We start from the raw sequence: 22040 nt of genomic DNA, 5'->3' as shown, positions 1-22040 counted from the left end.
GCATCTACAGTCGTGCAGGTGAAACTCGAAAAATTAGAATATGGTGCAAAAGTTCAGTAATTCAATTTAAAAGGTGAAACTAATATATTATATAGATTCATTACATGCAAAGTGGGATATTTCAAGCCTTTATTTGTTATAATTGTGATGATTATGGCTTACAGCTTCAAAATTAGAATATTGTGAAAAGGTTTTCATAAACTGTAAGCCATAATCAAAATTATAACAAGGCTTGGAATATCTCACTTTGCATGTAATGAGTCTATATAATATATTAGTTTCACCTTTTAAGTTGAATTACTGAACTTTTGCACGATATTCTAATTTTTCGAGTTTCACCTGTAACTAAAACCAACGATCAAATGGCATTTCCTCTCTGAACTGCGTATGATTTTCGACCATGTTAGAAGTCGTGTCCCAAAGGTCGCAAACAAATCACTCGTGTTCCCTCTTATGTTTCACCTCTTAGTGAGAGGCTTATTGCTGTTGTGGACGCAACGATTAAGCTTCAAATGGACACTTTGTTTTTGCAGCTGAAGTGCAAAGCCTGTGTGAGATCATGGCCTTCACAATGTGCGCTTGTTTATTTTTAATACTACAGTTTGAGCCTTCGCTGATGCCCGCGTGGACGCAGATAGAGCTCCATCTGCTTATCTCAAGTGTGTTTTGGCAGTGTGAATTATTTTGGTAGCGACTTGTTAGTCTACGAGGAGGATAATGTGTATGTGTAGTATGTGCTATAGGCTTGAGGTTTGGTTGAACAGATAAGAGATAACTCCGACTGTTATTGCCTGGCGTGACTCCCAAACCTGTAGGGTAGGATATATATGTTAAAGGGCATACAAGAAAAGATCTAGAATATTGCAATGGAAAATCCAACATCATTTATAAATATGAGGAGCATTCCAGGCCATATTGAAAGCATTTCCTGAGATTGTAAGAATGTGCGTAAATACATATATTGCAAAAACATCTCTGTATTTTTGCCTTGTTTTCCAGCACAAATATCTGCACTCTAAAAAATGCTGGGTTGTTTCAACTCAAATTTGGGTCAAATATGGACAAACCCAAATGTTGGGTTAAAAATGTAATTAAAAAATGTACAGTTGAAAGATTTAAACAAAATGTAAATTACATTTTTAACTCAACATTTGGGTTTGTCCATATTTGACCCAAATTTGGGTTAAAACAACCCAGCATTGTTTAGAGTGTAAACATTCTGAAATCAAGATGCATGTACTTGAGAAGCAACATGACAGAAGATATTATGTTTGTATGTTTTCTGATGTGTTAATGCTTAAAACGAGAAAACAATATGCATATTGTTTTCTCGTTTTAAGCATAAACACATCAGAAAACAAAACATAATATGGACACACCCTAAACAATGCTGGGTTGTTTTAACCCAAATTTGGGTCAAATATATGGACAAACCCAAATGTTGGGTTAAAAATGTAATTTAAAATTTTAACCCAACTTCAACTTTCAACTGTAAATTTTTTAATTACATTTTTAACCCAACATTTGGGTTTGTCCATTTTTGACCCAACAACCCAGCATTTTTTAGAGTGTGGGGTCAAACTCACTTCATCTTGACATTTCTCAGTCAACAAGACTTAATATTTTCAGTCATTTTGCTTCTCCAGTAAATGCATCTTGATTTAAGAATGTTTAGATATTTGTACTGGAAAACACTTTTTTTTTGGCAATGTAGAAACTTTAGACAGTTTCCAGCTTCGCTCTGATCCATCGCCAGTGTCTTTAAAAGGGAATTATTCTATAGTAAAGCACAAGCATTCCAACGTTGTTTTGGAAAAATCTGTTCTGGCACGGACAAACCATAGACAGTGCCATTTTAAAGGCAGTGCCAAGTCACTTTACCACAACAGAAGGATCGTTCCCAGCATGCTCTTTAAGAGACACACTGTACTCTAGTGAAAGTACTTCATCAAGGTCAGTAACGGGTCAGAATCTGGGCACAGTCAGATCTTAATATACTGTACTCTTCATCGCCAGTGTCCATCTTGAACTCATAACTTCCTTACTTAAGTGAAAGTACAGATACTGGTCAAATATTACTCCGTTACAAGTAAAAGACCGATTTTTACTTAAGTAAAAGTACAGAAGTACTTGTTTTTAGAATCAAAAGTACAAAGTCAATGTCAATGCATTGTTTTATTATTGTTGCATTGTTGTATGTAATACTTACTGTGCCTTATGCCTCTGAAGCAACCTAGTGAATAATACTAGTTAGTAGTATCTGTGGAATTAAGAGCTTGAATGGTATAAAACGTATAGAAATTAAACTGAATTGACAAAAAAAAAAGACAGCCATAATCATATAAAAAAAATAAAATAAAAAAAAATTAACACTCCTACCACCCAAACAAAAGAAGTTACATCTATGTGTATTCATTCATGCATGCACATTTAAATCAAGTGGTCTATAAAAAATTTGAATCATGGATGTGCGCATGCGCCGAGGATATGTCTTCGTTGCCTCCAGTTGATTTGTGTTCAAATGATGGGAAATCGCTGAACTTCACGACACGTGACTCTACAAGAGTGATCACTGATAGGCTGTCTGTCACCAATCACGTTTTAGAGATGAAAAAAAATCCTCTCCTGACTGACGTTAGGCTACCATAGATAGCCTATCCATAATAAAGGCTAGATGACTCGTCCGCGCTGCTGGCCAATGGAGGTCGACGTCCGCACTGGCGGCCATCTTGCCACAGTCAGCTCGCTCACTCGTAACATTGTGTTTTAATGGTGCATGTACTTTTTAAATAACCATAACTTGCTCAATTTTCTACCGATTTTCAAACGGTTTGGTTTGTTATAAATGTCAGAGAGGTAGTTATGACACTACATACTTATGAACAATAAGTGTATAAATAAATAATCATCCAGAATTATTAATAACGTTTGTAAGAAACCGTTTGTAAATCCGTCAAGATTTCAACGAGTTAAGAGTATTTGTGTTTGTGCTGATCACTCATCTTACATCAGGCACCACAGAGCCCGCCAGAAAGCTTGCCTGTGACAAGATGGCCGCCGGTGATGACGATAGAGACTCCGCCGTAAGACATCTAGCCTTTATTATGGATATCTATGGACGTTACTACTTTATACTCAAGGACCCTGACAGAAATGCAGTGGAGTAAAAAGTACAATATTCGTCTTTCAAATGTAGTGAAGTTAAAGTTAAAAGTTTCCAGAAAAAATAACACTCAAGTAAGCCTAAAGATACTCAAAAAGTGTACTAGTACTCAAGTAAATGTACTTCGTTACTGTTCACCCCTGTGTGAAACATGGACACATTAAGTGTTATTCTCAGACAGAGCTGTCTTAGGTGGAGTCTTGCTGTTATCTGTGTGAAGTTCAACACCCTCAGTAAAAATGTGTGGCATCTGCATGAGGAAGAGCTTGAAAGTCAGGAACATCTGGTTAAAAATACTGGATTTCATTTGTAAAAGATTTCTGTGTAATCTAAAAAAAAAATAGCATGCTTTCCCCCATCATTTGTTCATGCTCATCTCAGTTGATTATACAGCAGTGGATCAAAACCTTTCATCAAAGTTATACATGAATTTTGAACAATACTCGTTCTTGTCTTAGTAACTAACTTTGATTAACTTTTTTGATCCACTACTGACTACTGTATCATACTGCTAGATACACAGACTGTTGTATGTAAGATTAATAGGATACATAGGCAGGTGGAGCTGGGGAGGGGGAGGGGTTCAGAGGAAACATTGAGCAAGCGATCTCATTGGCTGCTGCAGGATCAGCAGAGGCCAATCAGTTTGTGGCATGTGGTAATGATGTGATTGCTTGCAGATTACATGTAAAGGATTAGCCTGCGCCCTCTAGAGTTTCATGACTGAACTACATATATCTTAGATATCGCAGTGTATTTCACCCTTCTGGAAGAAACTTAAGTTGATAAACCTATATTTAAACTTTTTTTTTTACTTTTTCTACTTTTATTTATTTATTTTACTAAAGATTTTTTCATTTTACTTCCCAGAGAGCAACATAGTGTCGGTCCAGATCCAGATATTGGCTTGTGAAAAGTGGGTGTAAAAGGTGGTGAAATTACGACATTGTTTGTTTATTTATTGATTGATTGATTTGAATGATGCACTAAAGATTAGATTTATGATATTTTAAGACATTCGTGATTATATTATCACACAGATCTTTATATAAAGTTGGATATATAAGTATGTATACGCGTATGGAAGTACGGAAGCTTCCATACGCTACGGAATAAAAAATAAAAAAAGGTAATTACGACTTTTTACTCGCAATTACGACTTTATAACTCACAATTGTGAGTTTATATCTCACACTATTTTTCTCATAATTCCAAATTTTTTATCTTTTCTTTAATTCCGACTTTTTTCTTAGAATTCTGAGATATAAACGCACAATTACATTTTTTTATTCTGTGGCGGAAACCAGTTTTCATAGTATAGTCACATAAATTGATATATACTCAACTGCTTGATTGTTTATATCGTCCCAAAACGTAACTATCATCGTCCAGCTCTAATCTGCTAAATGCGACTCTAGGGTTTGAAGATATTAAGATTTTATAAACATTAACATCATGATTTTCTGTAAAGCTGCTTTGAAACAATGTGTATTGTGAAAAGCGCTATATAAATAAGGGGCTGTTCACACGACACCGTTTTCAATTAAAAACGTAAAAAATTCTATGCGTTTTGGCCGTTGTTTACACGACGACAGCGTTTTGGGTGTCTGAAAACACAAACTTTTGAAAACGGGTTTCAAAGTGCAAGTTTTTGAAAACGGTCTCCGTGTAAAAAGCAAAAACGCGAATCTGTGAAGACGATGATGTCAATCTATAGTGTTTCATCGCCATCTAATGGCCTGGCAGCAGAATACAGCGTTTGTAGTCGTTTTCGAGGATCCTTGTAAATGGGGATTGTTAATATTACATGTAATACACCGACTATAATCGCTGTATTCTGCGGTCAGGCCAGTAGGTGGCGATGTTACTTTATAAAGAAACACTACGAACATATAGACTGAACATGTGTGCATGATAACGTTTTCAAAAACTTGCAATTTAAAACCCGTTTTCAAAAGATTGTGTTTTCTGGCCCCCAAAATGTCGTGTAACTGAACGACCAAACGCGTAAAAAGTTTAACGTTTTTAGTTGAAAACGGTGTCGTGTAAACAGCCCCTTACTGAATCGGCTCGTTCTAATTGGTCCATTTCTCTCATATGTAGAATACATATATATATATATATATATATTGTTTTGGCAATGGTGTCACGGAAAATTCAAAGGAAAAACTTAAGCATATCGTTGTCATGCAAACGTACCCTCAATTTGACTTGACCTGAAGAATAAATTACCGTAAGAATAAAATTGAGCATGTATTGAGAAACTAAATGTTGATTTCATGCAGACTATACCCAGATCCGGGCCACATCTGGTACATGTGGATTCGATGCGTATGTATGTACACTCACCTAAAGGATTATTAGGAACATCTGTTCAATTTCTCATTAATGCAATTATCTATTCAATCAATCACATGGCAGTTGCTTCAATGCATTTAGGGGTGTGTCCCTGGTCAAGACAATCTCCTGAACTCCAAACTGAATGTCAGAATGGGAAAGAAAGGTGATTTAAGCAATTTTGAGCGTGGCATGGTTGTTGGTGCCAGACGGGCCGGTCTGAGTATTTCACAATCTGCTCAGTTACTGGGATTTTCACACACAACCATTTCTAGGGTTTACAAAGAATGGTGTGAAAAGGGAAAAACATCCAGTATGCGGCAGTCCTGTGGGCGAAAATGCCTTGTTGATGCCAGAGGTCAGAGGAGAATGGGCCGACTGATTCAAGCTGATAGAAGAGCAACTTTGACTGAAATAACCACTCGTTACAACCGAGGTATGCAGCAAAGCATTTGTGAAGCCACAACACGCACAACCTTGAGGCGGATGAGCTACAACAGCAGAAGACTCCACCGGGTACCACTCATCTCCACTACAAATAGGAAAAAGAGGCTACAATTTGCAAGAGCTCACCAAAATCGGACAGTTGAAGACTGGAGAAATGTTGCCTGGTCTGATGAGTCTCGATTTCTGTTGAGTCATTCAGATGGTAGAGTCAGAATTTGGCGTAAACAGAATGAGAACATGGATCCATCATGCCTTGTTACCACTGTGCAGGCTGGTGGTGGTGGTGTAATGGTGTGGGGGATGTTTTCTTGGCACACTTTAGGCCCCTTAGTGCCAATTGGGCATCGTTTAAATGCCACGGCCTACCTGAGCATTGTTTCTGACCATGTCCATCCCTTTATGGCCACCATGTACCCATCCTCTGATGGCTACTTCCAGCAGGATAATGCACCATGTCACAAAGCTCGAATCATTTCAAATTGGTTTCTTGAACATGACAATGAGTTCACTGTACTAAAATGGCCCCCACAGTCACCAGATCTCAACCCAATAGAGCATCTTTGGGATGTGGTGGAACGGGAGCTTCGTGCCCTGGATGTGCATCCCACAAATCTCCATCAACTGCAAGATGCTATCCTATCAATATGGGCCAACATTTCTAAAGAATGCTTTCAGCACCTTGTTGAATCAATGCCACGTAGAATTAAGGCAGTTCTGAAGGCGAAAGGGGGTCAAACACAGTATTAGTATGTGTTCCTAATAATCCTTTAGGTGAGTGTATGTGTGTTGTTGTGTGCTGGATCTGGGCCAACACTGTGTTGCTGTCTGGGTAAGACTCAGAATCAAGGTCTTGTAGGTCCTTCAAACACTTCATTTTAATAATGATTCATCTAGATCTTTCTCAAAACACTCCCCCACAAATTTCAGGCCCGATTAAAGCAGAGTGTATGTGGTGACGTAAGCATCATTCATTCCTACAGATGGCTTATAGTTCAGCTCATAACACTCGGTGGGTAATAGGGCACACGCTCAAATCGACTCTGACAAACCCTCTTACACAATGAAACACGAGCATCCCTCGCAGGCTGATGGAGTGTGTTTGCAGTGATGGCTGTGTCCTCTGGTGCATCTGTGGCGTTTCTCTTCGCCGGTCCCCGAGGTGTTCGATGTTCTTGTGTAATTTCATCTCCAATGCCTCCCTGCAGCGCTCACACATAAACATTTGCACTTATAGAGGGAAGCTGCGACACAATTCCCTCCCTCATCTCGCAGCCGCGGCTCAGGAGAGATAAGACGACGTTTGTTTTGGCATTTGAGAACCCGCAGTAACTTCCACATTAGCTGTTGTGTGTGTGTGTGTGTGTGTGTGTACACTGAAACTAAGCAGCGCTGCTGACTACATCAGAACCAAGCGCTGATCACGGATTGACGTCGGTTAGATTTCATTATCAGAGTCTTAGCAAGTCACTAGCCAAAATGTACATTCAGGGCACGTTTACACGACAACAACAACAGAAAACTTTTTTCTTCGCGTTTTTCGCGTACAGACGACAACGTTGTCAAAATGATCCCGTTCACAACGACTATAATCGCTGTATTCTGCGGTCAGGCCCATAGACATAATAAATACATAGACGCCCTATTGGCCGCTGGAGCGTACGTCAACGGCGCCGCCATGTTGGGGATGGCAACTTTCCCATACCTCTCATACCGGGAATTGAGAAAAATGCCTGTTTTGTGCGCTGTTTGGGGCTGTACACATCGCCACACAATTGAAAACAGCTTTCGAGGAATTACAGGTTTGTTTTTGGTTGTATTTTTATTTTTTATTTATTAGTTTATTTGATAAGGACCATGCGTATTGATGAACATTGTTGTAGAATACTACACCATGTAAATATGCCAGAATTAGTAAACAGATACTACTTTTCATCTGCAGTCCCTAGGCCGGTAGCAAAAACAAATAAATAAAATAGGCTAACAACAGTCATACAGCATTCATTCACTAACAACACAGATACAAATGTACATTGATATTACAGACAACTCATGGGTAAAAACAAGATGTACATAATAACACAAACATTATACAATCACCACTATACTACATTTAATTTAACAACGATAGTTTATGGCTGATATAAGTAGGCTAATAGTTAAATATGAGCATCTCTGGTTCTCTATGAGCCACTTTTTCAAGTGAGTTTTGAAGGTGTCGAAAGTAGGACACTCGTATCGAAAGTGGCAAGTTATTCCAGAGTTTACCACCTATTATTGATAATACATTTTGTCCAAAGGTGGTACGTCTAAATGGTATCATGCAGTCCCCTTTTGGCTCCGCATGCAAGTTTTTGAAAGAAGACATGCAGCGGAGGCGGAGCAAGATTGTTTAACACTTTATAAACCAGACAAACATACTTGAAATTTTTTAGATCGTCGAAACTTAGAAAATTATGTCTCGTTGAGATATCACAATGGTGAAATGACAAAGCTTTTTTATCAAACAAATTTTTATCAAAAATTGGTCATGATTTAATTAGTAGCCTAATAGTAACGTTCAGAGGATAAATTTAAAAATACTACTGTTATTGTGTCACGAAATGTAGTTTTAATCGTTTTTCAGTCGACAATGTAGTTGTTTAAAGCTCAAATATGTGGTTTGTTTATAAAGATACCGCCTATTTAAAAATCTGATCTGACGTTTTCGGAGTTGTAAGATGCGCTCAGCGCTCGTCTACCCCGCCTGGAACAGCCGTCCCTCGGCCAGTGCTTCTGAAGTTCTGCCGCTGACTCGGATGTCTGTAGTCTAGTGGTTAAACATGAGATATAATTCGTCTTGTGTATATCTAACGGGCGATCTTTGGTCTCATTAATCTATAAATGGTTCCCTGGTAAATCGTTTTGGCTGAGGGCAAAGTGAAGTTTCATAACTTTATATTTAGGCTATTTTAACGTTGTATCCTGCTGTATGTTTGACTGAAGCTACTTCTGTTATAATGGCTATTACTGATCAATAAAACTGAAATTTAACAAAAAGAGTTAAATATTAAAGTCACTATTTAGCTTATTTTTTATTGTGTATATTCTGTAATTGATAATTCTTATTCTATTGCTATTATTATAGCATTATTAATAAACTATGCTATTATCAATATTTTTATGATTGTATTATTGTACTTATGATATTATATAATTATTATACCATTCATTACTATTTTATTTGCTGTATACTATTTGTTTATTTTATTGACTAAACTATTTACTATTACTTCTCACTTTATGTTATATACTATTTGCATTGCACTGTAGTTGTACCATAACGTATTATTATAAAGGATCCATCAGTTATCTTTGTTATTGCTAAAATCTGGTCAATCACAGAAAATGCTTTTTCCACAATAAGAAAACTTAAATTATATCTCAGTATGGGGGTCTTCACCATTCTTATCCAAGAATAAAAAGCCAAATACATGACAAGCCTGAGCTTTGACCATTCTTTATTAAAACTTTTTTTTTTTACAAGTCTAACTATCGAGATTTTAAATAACTAGAGATGGAACTTTTTGTACACCACATACAAACCACTGAAATCGGTTGATAAATGTAAAAACAGTTTGTTTTTATCCAGAAAAGACTCATCCGTTTACTTACATTTGATTACAGTGCAGTCTTGACCTCCGCAAAATGGCGGACCCGTTGACGTATCGCAGCAATGTTCCAAAGCGGCCAATAGGGCGTCTATGTATTTATTACGTCTATGGTCAGGCCAGTAGTAGGTAGCGATGTTACTTTACAACGAAACATAGGCTAAACACGTGACACGCATGTGCATGACGTCACTGTTTCACAAATTCACGTGATAGGCGATAACGGTAGCGTTTTCAAAAACTTGCTATTTAAAACCGTTTTCAAAAAATTGTGTTTTCAGGCCCTAAAATGTCGTTGAACTGAACGACCAAACGCATAAAAAGTTTAACGTTTTTAGTTGAAAACGGTGTCGCGTAAACAGCCCCTTAGTGAATCGGATCGTTCTAATTGGTCCATTTCTCTCATATGTATACATATATATATATATATATATATATACATTTTATATATATATATATATATATATACATTTTATATTTATATATATATATATATATATATATACATTTTATATTTATATATATATATATATATATTATATATATACATATATATATATTTGTATATATATATATATACAAATATATACATTTTTATATTTTAAGTATATATATATATATATATATATATATATATTAAATATTTAAATATAGTTATTTTAATATTATATTTAATCGTATTTTGTATACATTTCCTTGTTTAAGTTTGACATGTCAACCAATTTGAGATTCAATTTAAATTAAATTAAATTTAAAAAAAATTTGGGATACAGCTCTGATAAATTGATACGTAACAGTTAAATTGGATAGGTATATTTTTAAATTATAACAATGTATTGCCTGCTAAAACCTAAATTTAGTTAGTTATGTCTATACGGCTTGTAGTGGCAGAATACTTTTTTAAAGCAGTAGCTTGATTGTACTTTAACTAATTAAATTAGCTTGAAGTTTGGCAATCCACACTTTTAAAGTATCTTCCCCGACAGTGGACAGCAGTGAAGCTCTTGATAAGATGAGGCCGTCGTTGCTTTAAGCCTGTTCGTATGACAGTGTAAGGCTTAGGACACACACTGAACGCTGTTGTGTGGAAACACCCGTACGTCAGGCCTCAGGAACTCCTCTCTGACTCAAGGCAAAGGAATCCCAGTCAGCTGGCCTGGTATGTATAGGAAACCTGCAGGACACGACCTCACGTCACATGACGCTGAAAATATGTGGCTTTTCTTAGCCTGAGTGCCTTGTTTAGGCTCTGTTTCTCAGAGATAGCGTGTGAAACCCATAGACTGTAAAACAATATGGACCTACGTAGTGTTCCTGTAGTGTTTCTGAAGAGCGTTTTTGAAGCCCAAAGTGGGCGGAGCCGGCCGTCGCCATCTTGGCTTCGCATCACTCCCGGATACACGAAAATGTGCAGTGAGGCGGATTAGCTGAGGTGACGTGACGCTAACGCTAGCAGACAAACGGCTATTAGTGACATCAGCGGCAATCCACCTGTCACTCAAGTGGCCACGCCCTTAATTATGCTAAACTTTAAGGCTTAATATAATTTAAAACGGATGAGTTATAAAAAAATTCACCCGCCTCACAGTCGTCATGAAGGGCAAAATTAGCGATATAGACCAAAACCACTTTTTGCACCAGACTGTGAACATGTTTTATTCTGCTGTAAAGTTGGGCATTTTAACATGCGGGTCTATGGGATTGAGTCTCTTCTGCAGCCGGCCTCTAGTGGCCAGTGGAGGAACTGCAGTTTTAAAGGGGTGGTTGATTATGATTTCACTTTTTTAACTTTAGTTAGTGTGTAATGTTGCTGTTTGCAACATCTGCAAAGTTATAACGCTCAAAGTTCAAAGCAAAGGGAGATGTTTACAGAAATTGCTTTTTAAGGACTACAACAAACGGCTGGTTGGAACTACAACGAGCTTCTTCATGGGTTAGTGACATCACTGACACTATCATTTACATAAACCCCGCCCCCGGGAACTCGATTTATAGATTATCATGACCGAATATGCTAATCAATGACTAGAAGATAGTTAACTCCACACCAGCTGCATAAACTCATCATCTAACATTCAAAAATGTCCTGTTGCTTCTACATGTCGTCACTTCTTCCTGAGTCTCTCCATCTTTGTCTGACCTGACTCCGGTTTGAACATAAAAGGCTAAACGTTTTTGAAATTTTCAGTACACACACACACACACACACACACACACACACACACACACACACACACACACACACACACACACACAAGCTCTGCCGGGAGCAGCAGTTCATTTGCATTTAAAGGGACACACACAAAAACGGCGTGTTTTTGCTCACACTCAAACACATTTATAAAAAAATATCTGTGGGGTATTTTGAGCTAAAACTTCACACACACACTCTGGGGACATCAGAGACTTATTTTAATCAAGAGAGAGAGAGACAGTGAAACCTCATGTAACTGCAGTGTCATGCTGGGATCCGCGAGTAAGTAAATCAGCGCAGCACTCGGAGGAACGATCACCCTTCACTAAATTATTCAGCGGCAGAGAAAGTGAAGGACTCGCTGATGAGCTGTATGATTTTCAATAAAGGTCATAATAGGATGGAAAAATCCATGACTCTTTTGGCTCCTCCTGAAGGAGAAGAAACAGATATCATTTCAACTTTAAATATCACCTGTCGTACCATTTAAAACTGACCCAGTTATTTGAAATTGGCTGTAAAAGACAGTCAGAAAAGTCTGTTTTGCCAGAAAGTTTACCAATGAAAGCTTTGAGAGCATCTAATGTAGCCTATATGACGATGTTTAGCAGATTTACACATTTACAATTTCTTTCTCGTCCAGACTCAAAGTATTAAAGGGATGGTTCACCTAAAAATAATCATGCTAGCAACATGCTAAGTGTGTTAGTAATGTGTTAAATCATGCTATCAATGTGCTAAATCAGGCTAGCAATATGTTAAATCATGTTGACAACATGCTATAAATGTGTTAAATCATGTGAGCATTGTGCTTAATAATGCTAGTAACCTGCTAATTAGGTTAGCAATGTGTTCATTCATGCTAGCAACATGCTAAATCATGCTAGCAAATGTTAAATCATGATATCAACATGCTAATCAAGTTAACAATGTGATAAATAATGTTAAAAACCTTCTAATTATGTGCTAATTCATGATAGCAAATGTTAAATTATGATATCAACATGCTAATCAACAATCTAATAAATAATGTTAGCAACCTTCTAATTGTATTAGCAGTGTGCTAATTCATGCTAGCAACATGTTAAATCATGATAGCAACATGCTAATAATGCTAGTAATGTGCTAAATCAGGCTAGCAATGTGCTTAATCATGCTAGCAACATGGTAAATCTGGCTAGCAATGTGGTAAATCATGTTAGCAACATGTTAATAATGTGCTAAATCATGTTAGCATTGTGCTTAAGAATGCTAGCAACATGCTAAATAATGCTAGCAACCTGCTAATTATATTAAAAATATGCTAATTCATCCTAGCAAGCAAAATGTTAAATCATGCTAGCAACAAGCTAAATCATGCTAGCGAAATGCTAAATCATGATAGCAACATGCTATTCATGCTAGCAAAAGGCTAAATCAATGTTGGGAACATGCCTAATCATGATAGCAACATGCTAATCATGTTATCAAAATTATCAATCATGTTAGCAACATGCTAATAATGCTAGCTAAAAGCTAAATCAATGCTAGGAACATGCCTAATCATGTTAGCAATGTGTTCAATTATGCTAGCAACATGTTAACAATGTGCTAAACCATGCTAGCAACATGTTAAATCATTCTAGCAATGTGCTAAAACATGCTAACAACACATAAAAATCAACTATCTTTCTGTCTGTCTGTCTGATTGTATTGCTTTCAAAACATTCAAACTTTAAACTACTTCAAACTGAACACCTTCTAACTTCAAGCTTTTCAAACTTTCTGGCCAGGCTTTCTCAAGCCAACTTCAAACTTTGTCTTAATGCACTTTTTATCAAGTTGTGTTTATAAGGCTCCTTGATATTTCAGTAATTCAAATACAGGTTACAAACTACAAATTATTCATGAGTTTTAAGGAGCAGTTTGTCGGTATGCCAGAAATGCATCTCAAAAGAGCAAATATAGTTAATACACTCTAAAAAATGCTCAAATTTGGGTCAAATATGGACAAACCCAAATGTTGGGTTAAAAATGTAATTAGAAAATTTACAGTTGAAAGTGAAAGTTGGGTTAAAATTTTAAATTACATTTTTAACCCAACATTTGGGTTTGTCCATATTTGACCCAAATTTGAGCATTTTTTAGAGTGTATAATAATATAAAGTTGCTAAGCGTCACAGATATCTAGAGAACTGAATCAGTACCTTTTTCTCAATAAAAAGTGGCGTGAGCTTTAGAAAGAGACTATTTGTGACACAATTTTGGAGTCCACTTGTTTCCAAGGCCAACAGTGATGAGTAATCTGATGTACCGCATGGAAAAACACAAAACTTTCACCTTATTTCAAACATTTGGAAAGGCCTTCAACCCAGTCTGCACACAGCCAACTGTTAAACATAGCAAGGAATCTGCAGACGGCCATAATGGGGGAGTCGTGAGGTCAAATGATTGGTCATATATAGTGGCCATGGCATATGAAGCCTATTTCAAAATATGGTTGAACATGTATGGGATGTTCTGGAGCTCAGAGTTCGACTTTTCGAAGAAAAGGCTTTGTTTTTTGCCCATGCTTTTTAGAAAATACTGACCATACGATATACTGAATTGACTCTAAAGAGAAGCTTCAACACTTCAGTGCTAAAAAATAAAGCTTTCAAAAGGAGGTTTTGCAGTGATGCCAATGCCATAGAAGAACCATCATTCGGGATAAACTTTCAGTAAACGGTTCTTAAATGAACCATTTTCCACTATAAATAACATTCTGTGGAACAGAAACCCTTGTCAAAAAGAAGTGCGCAAAAAAAAAAGAAGATATAAGATTTGCCAGTAATTTTAACCGTATTTCAAAGACAATAGAATTATGAGATTACATTAAGTGGGTCATAAAAAGCTTTGCATCATAAAAATGATGCACTGAGAAATTTTTCCAACTGTTTGTATTAATGATCTCTGTGGGTTTTTTCCATTATTTTATTACAGGAATTATTGTTCATTATTTACATTTACAAGGAAACAACTTAAAATGAATAATGAGCACATCTTCATGATTTGCTTTAGGAAAAATGTTTTCACTTTACTTAAAGACAACAATGATGCATTTATAGAGGTTAGTAACTGTATTATTGCTCACAATAAGTGTTTATAAGAACATAACACGGCTATTAATGACAATATATTCACTTATTTGACAGAAATAAATCTGAATTACTAAAAAAATCATTGTAACTATAATATAATAACATTATAGCAATGCAAGTGGAATTCATGGAACCACATATGACTGACAAAAAAAAAGCCCTCTTATGTTCAACTAATACAAATTTAGCCTATAATGCATTTTAAATAACATGCAATTAAGTGTCTGAAAACATTACATTCAGTTCGCACTATATATTCTTTTAAAGTCCGTCTGTGGTGAAAATCCAGCTTTTAATGTTGTTTATATGTGTTTTTAATACGCTTTAAGACACACCATGTGTAAGTTCATACACTCTAAAAACCGCTGGGTTGTTTTAACCCAAATTTGGGTCAAATATGAACAAACCCAGCCATTGGGTTACAATTTTTATATTACATTTTTAACCCAATGTTTGAGTTTGTCCATATTTGACCCAAAATTGGGTTAAAACAACCCAGCATTTTTTAGAGTGTAAGTCGACAGCATTGCTGAGTATTTCCTCCTTAAAACTGCAGTGAACCAAAGACAGTCTCAAAAACACGGTTTGAAATCGCTGGTGTTTCTGACGTCACAAACGACCTTGTAACCAATCAGATCAACGTGTGATCGTCAACCAGTGGATCTCTGAGCTGAGGGAGTGAGTGGAGGCGGGGCTCATTTGCATATTCATAGAGCCACACATACTAAATGAGGCAAGGGTGTCGAGTTACATTCAAGATATTTTACATGAGGAAAAAAATGTATGGGAAAAACGGTGATCAAAGATGAGTTTCAAGGGATACAATAGGGGACTTTTTTCCATAAATTACAAGTGTGCTCTTCTCTTTCTCAAAGGGAAAGTCCAATGGATGTAAAATGTTCTTCATGCAACCATTGATTCCAATAAAGCACCTTTATTTTTTGAGAGTGCATACATATCTGAGACGCAATAAAAACTGCAACACATAAACATTTCACGTTTGGACCCCACCCGTATATGTTTCTGAACGTCTCCCCGTGTGTTCCCCCGTTTGCTCCCAGGCCGTCCTTGTGTGTGTGTGTGTGTGTGAGAACTCGAGCCGAATACCTGGCAACAGCTCAAGCAGGATGAATTACGGGCAAAGCGTCAGTATTCAACACTCGCCTCTCATTCCTGTGCGGTGGTCATGACTGCTCAGCTCGGCACAGACTCGGTGAATATACGGCACATACTCTCCACAGCTCGGGTCCAGCGATCAGTCAAAAGGAGAGCTGAGGTCACTGAAGGACCGCTGAGAAAAGAGCGCACACAATCATCGCCACCATGCTGGGAACCCTTTTAAAGAGGCCTATTCTTGTACATGAAAAACCTTCTCTGACTCCAGATTATTGATTCCTTTGTGCTTATGCTGAGAATGGAGACTTGAGAAATGCACCTGTGAGTCCAGAGCCGCATGATGTTTATGCTTTATTGAGAGGGTAAGCTGAGCCACTAGTCCTCCGACACTGAAAAACAAAATTACTCGGAAACAATTCTCACTCATCAGGAATTGCTAGTAAATTTCACAAATAATTATAAAAAATGACAAGTAACACACTGCACTCTAAAAAAATGCTGGGTTGTTTTAACCCAATTTTGGGTCAAATATGGACAAACCCAGCTGTTGGGTTAAATTTATAAATTGCATTTTAATCCAATATGTGGGTTTGTTCATATTTGACCCAAAATTGGGTTAAAACAACCCAGCATTTTTTGAAGTGGGAAGACCAATTTAGTCTTTTCAGTAACACTTTCTATGAAGACCATGCTTATTATGAACTTTAGCCCCATTTATACTTATTTGTATTACTATTCTATAAATATATTTATAAAGACTCATTAAGACCTATACTGCATTCTAACAGTTATAGTCACATCTATATTATTTTTATAATTACATAGTCATTTCAATGTGCATGTTCATAATCCGTGATGCACTGAAACATTTTTTCAACTGTTTGTATTAATGCTCTCTGTTGGTTTTTTCATTATTTTATTACAGGAATTATTGTTCATTAGTTACATGTACAAGCAAACAACTTAAAATGAAATTATTTCTATAACATTTGCTTTAGGAAAATTGCATCCTATATGTTTTCACTTTACTTAAAGACAACAATGATGCATTTATAGAGGTTAGTAACTGTATTATTACTCACAATAAGTATTTATAAGAACATAACACGGCTATTAATAACAATATATATTTACTTGTTTGACAGAAATAAATCTGAATTACTAAAAAAATGATTGTAACTATAATATAACATTATAGCAATGCAAGTTGCATCTTTAAATACATTCATGGAACCATACGACTGACTAATTAATACTTATAAATCAGTGTATAATGGATTATGAGCATGTGCATTGAAAAATCAAATGCATGACTTATAAGTAATTATAAAAAATAATATAAATGTAACTATAATTGTTCTTATAATGCAGTATAGGTCTTAATGAACCTTTATATTTATAAAATAATAATACTTATAAATAAGTATAAATGGAGCTATAATTCATTATTAGCATGGTCTTCATAAAAAGTGTTACGTATTTTCTTTTAAAACAGACTCCAATCATCTTTCATTTATAACTTTTTTCTCAGTCTAGTCAGTTGCAGGTGGTGTTAGGGGGAGGGGCATGCACATTCTACAGAGCACCTGATTGGACAAACATTTGGCCACGCCCCTGAGTGCAAGATGAGTCATCTGTATTTTTTCTCCTTTTTCCAGGAAAAACTACATTTTATACCTGCTTTTAAAAATGTGAATTTTGTCAACATTTTTAACTACATTATAGCATATTGATGACCTCAAAACTGATGAGCGGAGGTGATATTTGTTTGTTTTTAAAGACCCTGGCCTACAAGTTTGATAAAACCATGAAAATATGAGGAAAATATGTCAAATATTTTAAATATGAAGGAAGAACAAAATGGTACACTTGGTTAAGGTATTTATCTGGCAAAAAAAGAACAAACTACAGCTATAGGTTTTCTTTTACTATGCGATATATATATTTAAAAAAATAGAAACAGAAAGCTGACAGGAAAAAGCACAAATTGACTACAACTTAATCAGTTATTAATATTTAGTTGTTTTTCTCTTGTTTTTGCATGTGTTTATCATTTCTGGCCAAAAATTATGTCCACACAATTTGTCAGGTTTCATTGCGTTATTATCACAAATACAACAATCGACTCCAAGCACAACTATATATGCTTACAAAATCTTTAAGAAAATTTTAATAATATTTTTAAAAAGAGTGAAGATTTTTCTAGACTACACATCACTTTTGGCCACTAGTGTATGTACTAAAAGCCATAAAACTCATTTTGATTGCAAAGTACCCTATTCAGTGCCAATAACAGAATATCTGAAGAACAGAGATTTTATAAGTCAAGAGTTTATTGTATGTATTGTGTTGTACACTGGCTGAGTCATGGTTGTCCAAGACAAAATTCCCAGAAATACGACAATAAACTCAACTAAACTAAATTAATGCAAAAGGAGTTGTATGTTGTATATATATATATATATATATATATATATATACAGGTCCTTCTAAAAAAATTAACATATTGTGATAAAGTTCATTATTTTCCATAATGTAATGATACAAATTAAACTTTCATATATTTTAGATTCATTGCACACCAACTGAAATATTTCAGGTCTTTTATTGTTTTAATACTGATGATTTTGGCATACAGCTCATGAAAACCCAAAATTCCTGTCTCAAAAAATTAGCATATCATGAAAAGGGTCTCTAAACAAGCTATTAACCTAATCATCTGAATCAACTAATTAACTCTAAACACCTGCAAAAGATTCCTAAGGCTTTTAAAAACTCCCAGCCTGTTTCTTTACTCAAAACCGCAATCATGGGTAAGACTGCCGACCTGACTGCTGTCCAGAAGGCCATCATTGACACCCTCAAGCAAGATGGTAAGACAGAAAGAAATTTCTGAACAAATAGGCTGTTCCCAGAGTGCTCTATCAAGGCACCTCAGTGGGAAGTCTGTGGGAAGGAAAAAGTGTGGCAAAAAACGCTGCACAACGATAAGAGGTGACCGGACCCTGAGGAAGATTGTGGAGAAGGACCGATTCCAGACCTTGGGGGACCTGCGGAAGCAGTGGACTGAGTCTGGAGTAGAAACATCCAGAGCCACCGTGCACAGGCGTGTGCAGGACATGGGCTACAGGTGCCGCATTCCCCAGGTCAAGCCACTTTTGAACCAGAAACAGCGGCAGAAGCGCCTGACCTGGGCTACAGAGAAGCAGCACTGGACTGTTGCTCAGTTTTGCATGTCATTCGGAAATCAAGGTGCCAGAGTCTGGAGGAAGACTGGGGAGAAGGAAATGCCAAAATGCCTGAAGTCCAGTGTCAAGTACCCACAGTCAGTGATGGTCTGGGGTGCCATGTCAGCTGCTGGTGTTGGTGCACTGTGTTTTATCAAGGGCAGGGTCAATGCAGCTAGCTATCAGGAGATTTTGGAGCACTTCATGCTTCCATCTGCTGAAAAGCTTTATGGAGATGAAGATTTCATTTTTCAGCACCACCTGGCACCTGCTCACAGTGCCAAAACCACTGGTAAATGGTTTACTGACCATGGTATTACTGTGCTCAATTGGCCTGCCAGCTCTCCTGACCTGAACCCCATAGAGAATCTGTGGGATATTGTGAAGAGAAAGTTGAGAGACGCAAGACCCAACACTCTGGATGAGCTTAAGGCCGCTATCGAAGCATCCTGGGCCTCCATAACACCTCAGCAGTGCCACAGGCTGATTGCCTCCATGCCACGCCGCATTGAAGTAGTCATTTCTGCAAAAGGATTCCCGACCAATATTGACTATTGAGTGCATAACTGAACATAATTATTTGAAGGTTGACTTTTTTTTTTTTGGTATTAAAAACACTTCTTTTATTGGTCGGATGAAATATGCTAATTTTTTGAGACAGGAATTTTGGGTTTTCATGAGCTGTATGCCAAAATCATCAGTATTAAAACAATAAAAGACCTGAAATATTTCAGTTGGTGTGCAATGAATCTAAAATATATGAAAGTTTAATTTTTATCATTACATTATGGAAAATAATGATCACAATATGCTAATTTTTTTAGAAGGACCTGTATATATATATATATATTAGGGATGCACGATATAATGGCCACCATATCGGTATCGGCTGATATATGATCATTTTAAATGTTATCGTTATCGGCCCGATAAGAACATTTTGCCGATATATTAAAGCCGATAAATAATGTATTATCTCCGTCAGCTGAGACTCTTCAGATGCAGACTGTTCAACATGATGGTTTTGAATTGCTTGAAATATGATTGGAATCACTTAAAAAAAGGAAAATACAGTAAAGTGCAACATGTGCAAGTCTGTCATATCGGCTACATAACATTATCATGAGAACATCATCATAATTGTGTGTTTGGGACACGATGAGTTTTTTGTTTTTGTAATCAGGCTCTCAAAAATTATATAAAAATTTGGATTTAGATTTATCACCCAGTATATCGGTTATCGGCTTTCCAAGTTTCCAGTCGTGTTATTACAGGGATTTAGGAAATGACTAGCACCAATATCCTGACGGTAAATCAGAATCCTGTGGACTGAAGAGCTTCATTACGTGTGTTTCGTCTAGAGCTTTAACAGCTGTGGCCCGAGGGAGACGGGATTAAAGCTGTGTTCCTCTAATCGGACACGACGAGTGCTGATCAGGTGAGGACCGGCATGACTGGAAACTTCAAACCTCAGACACTTCACAAAGTGTGACGTTCTGTGTGTTCGTCAGATGATGCAGATTTATTCCCCTCTAACTGTAGATTTGACCTTATTGAAGAGATGAACTCATCTAATATAGTTGCCTAATGACTGTTAGTGGACATGTAGTTGCAAAGTTATTAACCAAATAAAGTGTTACTGACTTTTTTTATTTTTAAATTATGTAGATTGACGAATCAGGCACAGTTAACAGGAACTTGTATTATTGATGCAAATAGGGTTCATTTTGATTCCATGCAGTATTTAAGCTTTTATAGCTCCACATGCTTTTTTTTATAGTCTTTAATGAGACGGTGTGGCGAGGGGGCGTGGTCCAGTGAGAGGGGCGTGGTCCAACGAGGGGGTGGGGTCCGGTGAGGGGGTGTGGTCCAGCGAGGGACGTGGTCCAGTGAGGGGGTGTGGTGCAGTGAGGGGGCGTGGTCCAGTGAGGGGGCGTGGTCCAGTGAGGGGGTGTGGTCCAGCGATGGGGCGTGGTCCGGTGAGAGGGGCGTGGTCCAGCGATGGGGCGTGGTCCAGCGAGGGGGCGTGGTCCAGTGAGGGGTGTGTGGTCCAGTGAGGGGGTGTGATCCAGTGAGGGGGTGTGGTCCAGCGAGAGGGGCGTGGTCCAGCGATGGGGAGTGGTCCAGCAATGGGCCGTGGTCCAGCGAGGGGGAGTGGTCCAGCGATGGGGCGTGGTCCGGTGAGAGGGGCGTGGTCCAGCGATGGGGCGTGGTCCAGCGAGGGGGCGTGGTCCAGTGAGGGGTGTGTGGTCCAGTGAGGGTGTGTGGTCCAGTGAGGGGGTGTGGTCCAGTGAGAGGGGCGTGGTCCAGCGATGGGGAGTAGTCCGGCGAGTGGGGCGTGGTCCAGTGAGGGGTGTGTGGTCCAGTGAGGGGGCGTGGTCCAGTGAGGGGGTGTGGTCCAGTGAGGGGGTGTGGTCCAGCGATGGGGCGTGGTCCGGTGAGAGGGGCGTAGTCCAGCGATGGGGCGTGGTCCAGTGAGGGGTGTGTGGTCCAGCGAGAGGGGCGTGGTCCAGCGATGGGGAGTGGTCCAGCAATGGGCCGTGGTCCAGCGAGGGGGCGTGGTCCAGTGAGGGGTGTGTGGTCCAGCGATGGGGCGTGGTCCGGTGAGAGGGGCGTGGTCCAGCGATGGGGAGTGGTCCAGTGATGGGGCGTGGTCCAGCGAGGGGGCGTGGTCCAGTGAGGGGTGTGTGGTCCAGTGAGGGTGTGTGGTCCAGTGAGGGGGTGTGGTCCAGCGAGAGGGGCGTGGTTCAGCGATGGGGAGTTGTCCAGCGATGGGGAGTGGTCCGGCGA

The sequence above is a fragment of the Rhinichthys klamathensis genome, unplaced genomic scaffold, assembly GCF_029890125.1.
Source record: "Rhinichthys klamathensis goyatoka isolate OS25496 unplaced genomic scaffold, OSU_Roscu_1.1 h1tg001050l_1, whole genome shotgun sequence".
NCBI classification, from domain to species: Eukaryota; Metazoa; Chordata; class Actinopteri; order Cypriniformes; family Leuciscidae; genus Rhinichthys; species Rhinichthys klamathensis.
Note: the sequence above shows the minus strand (reverse complement) of the source record.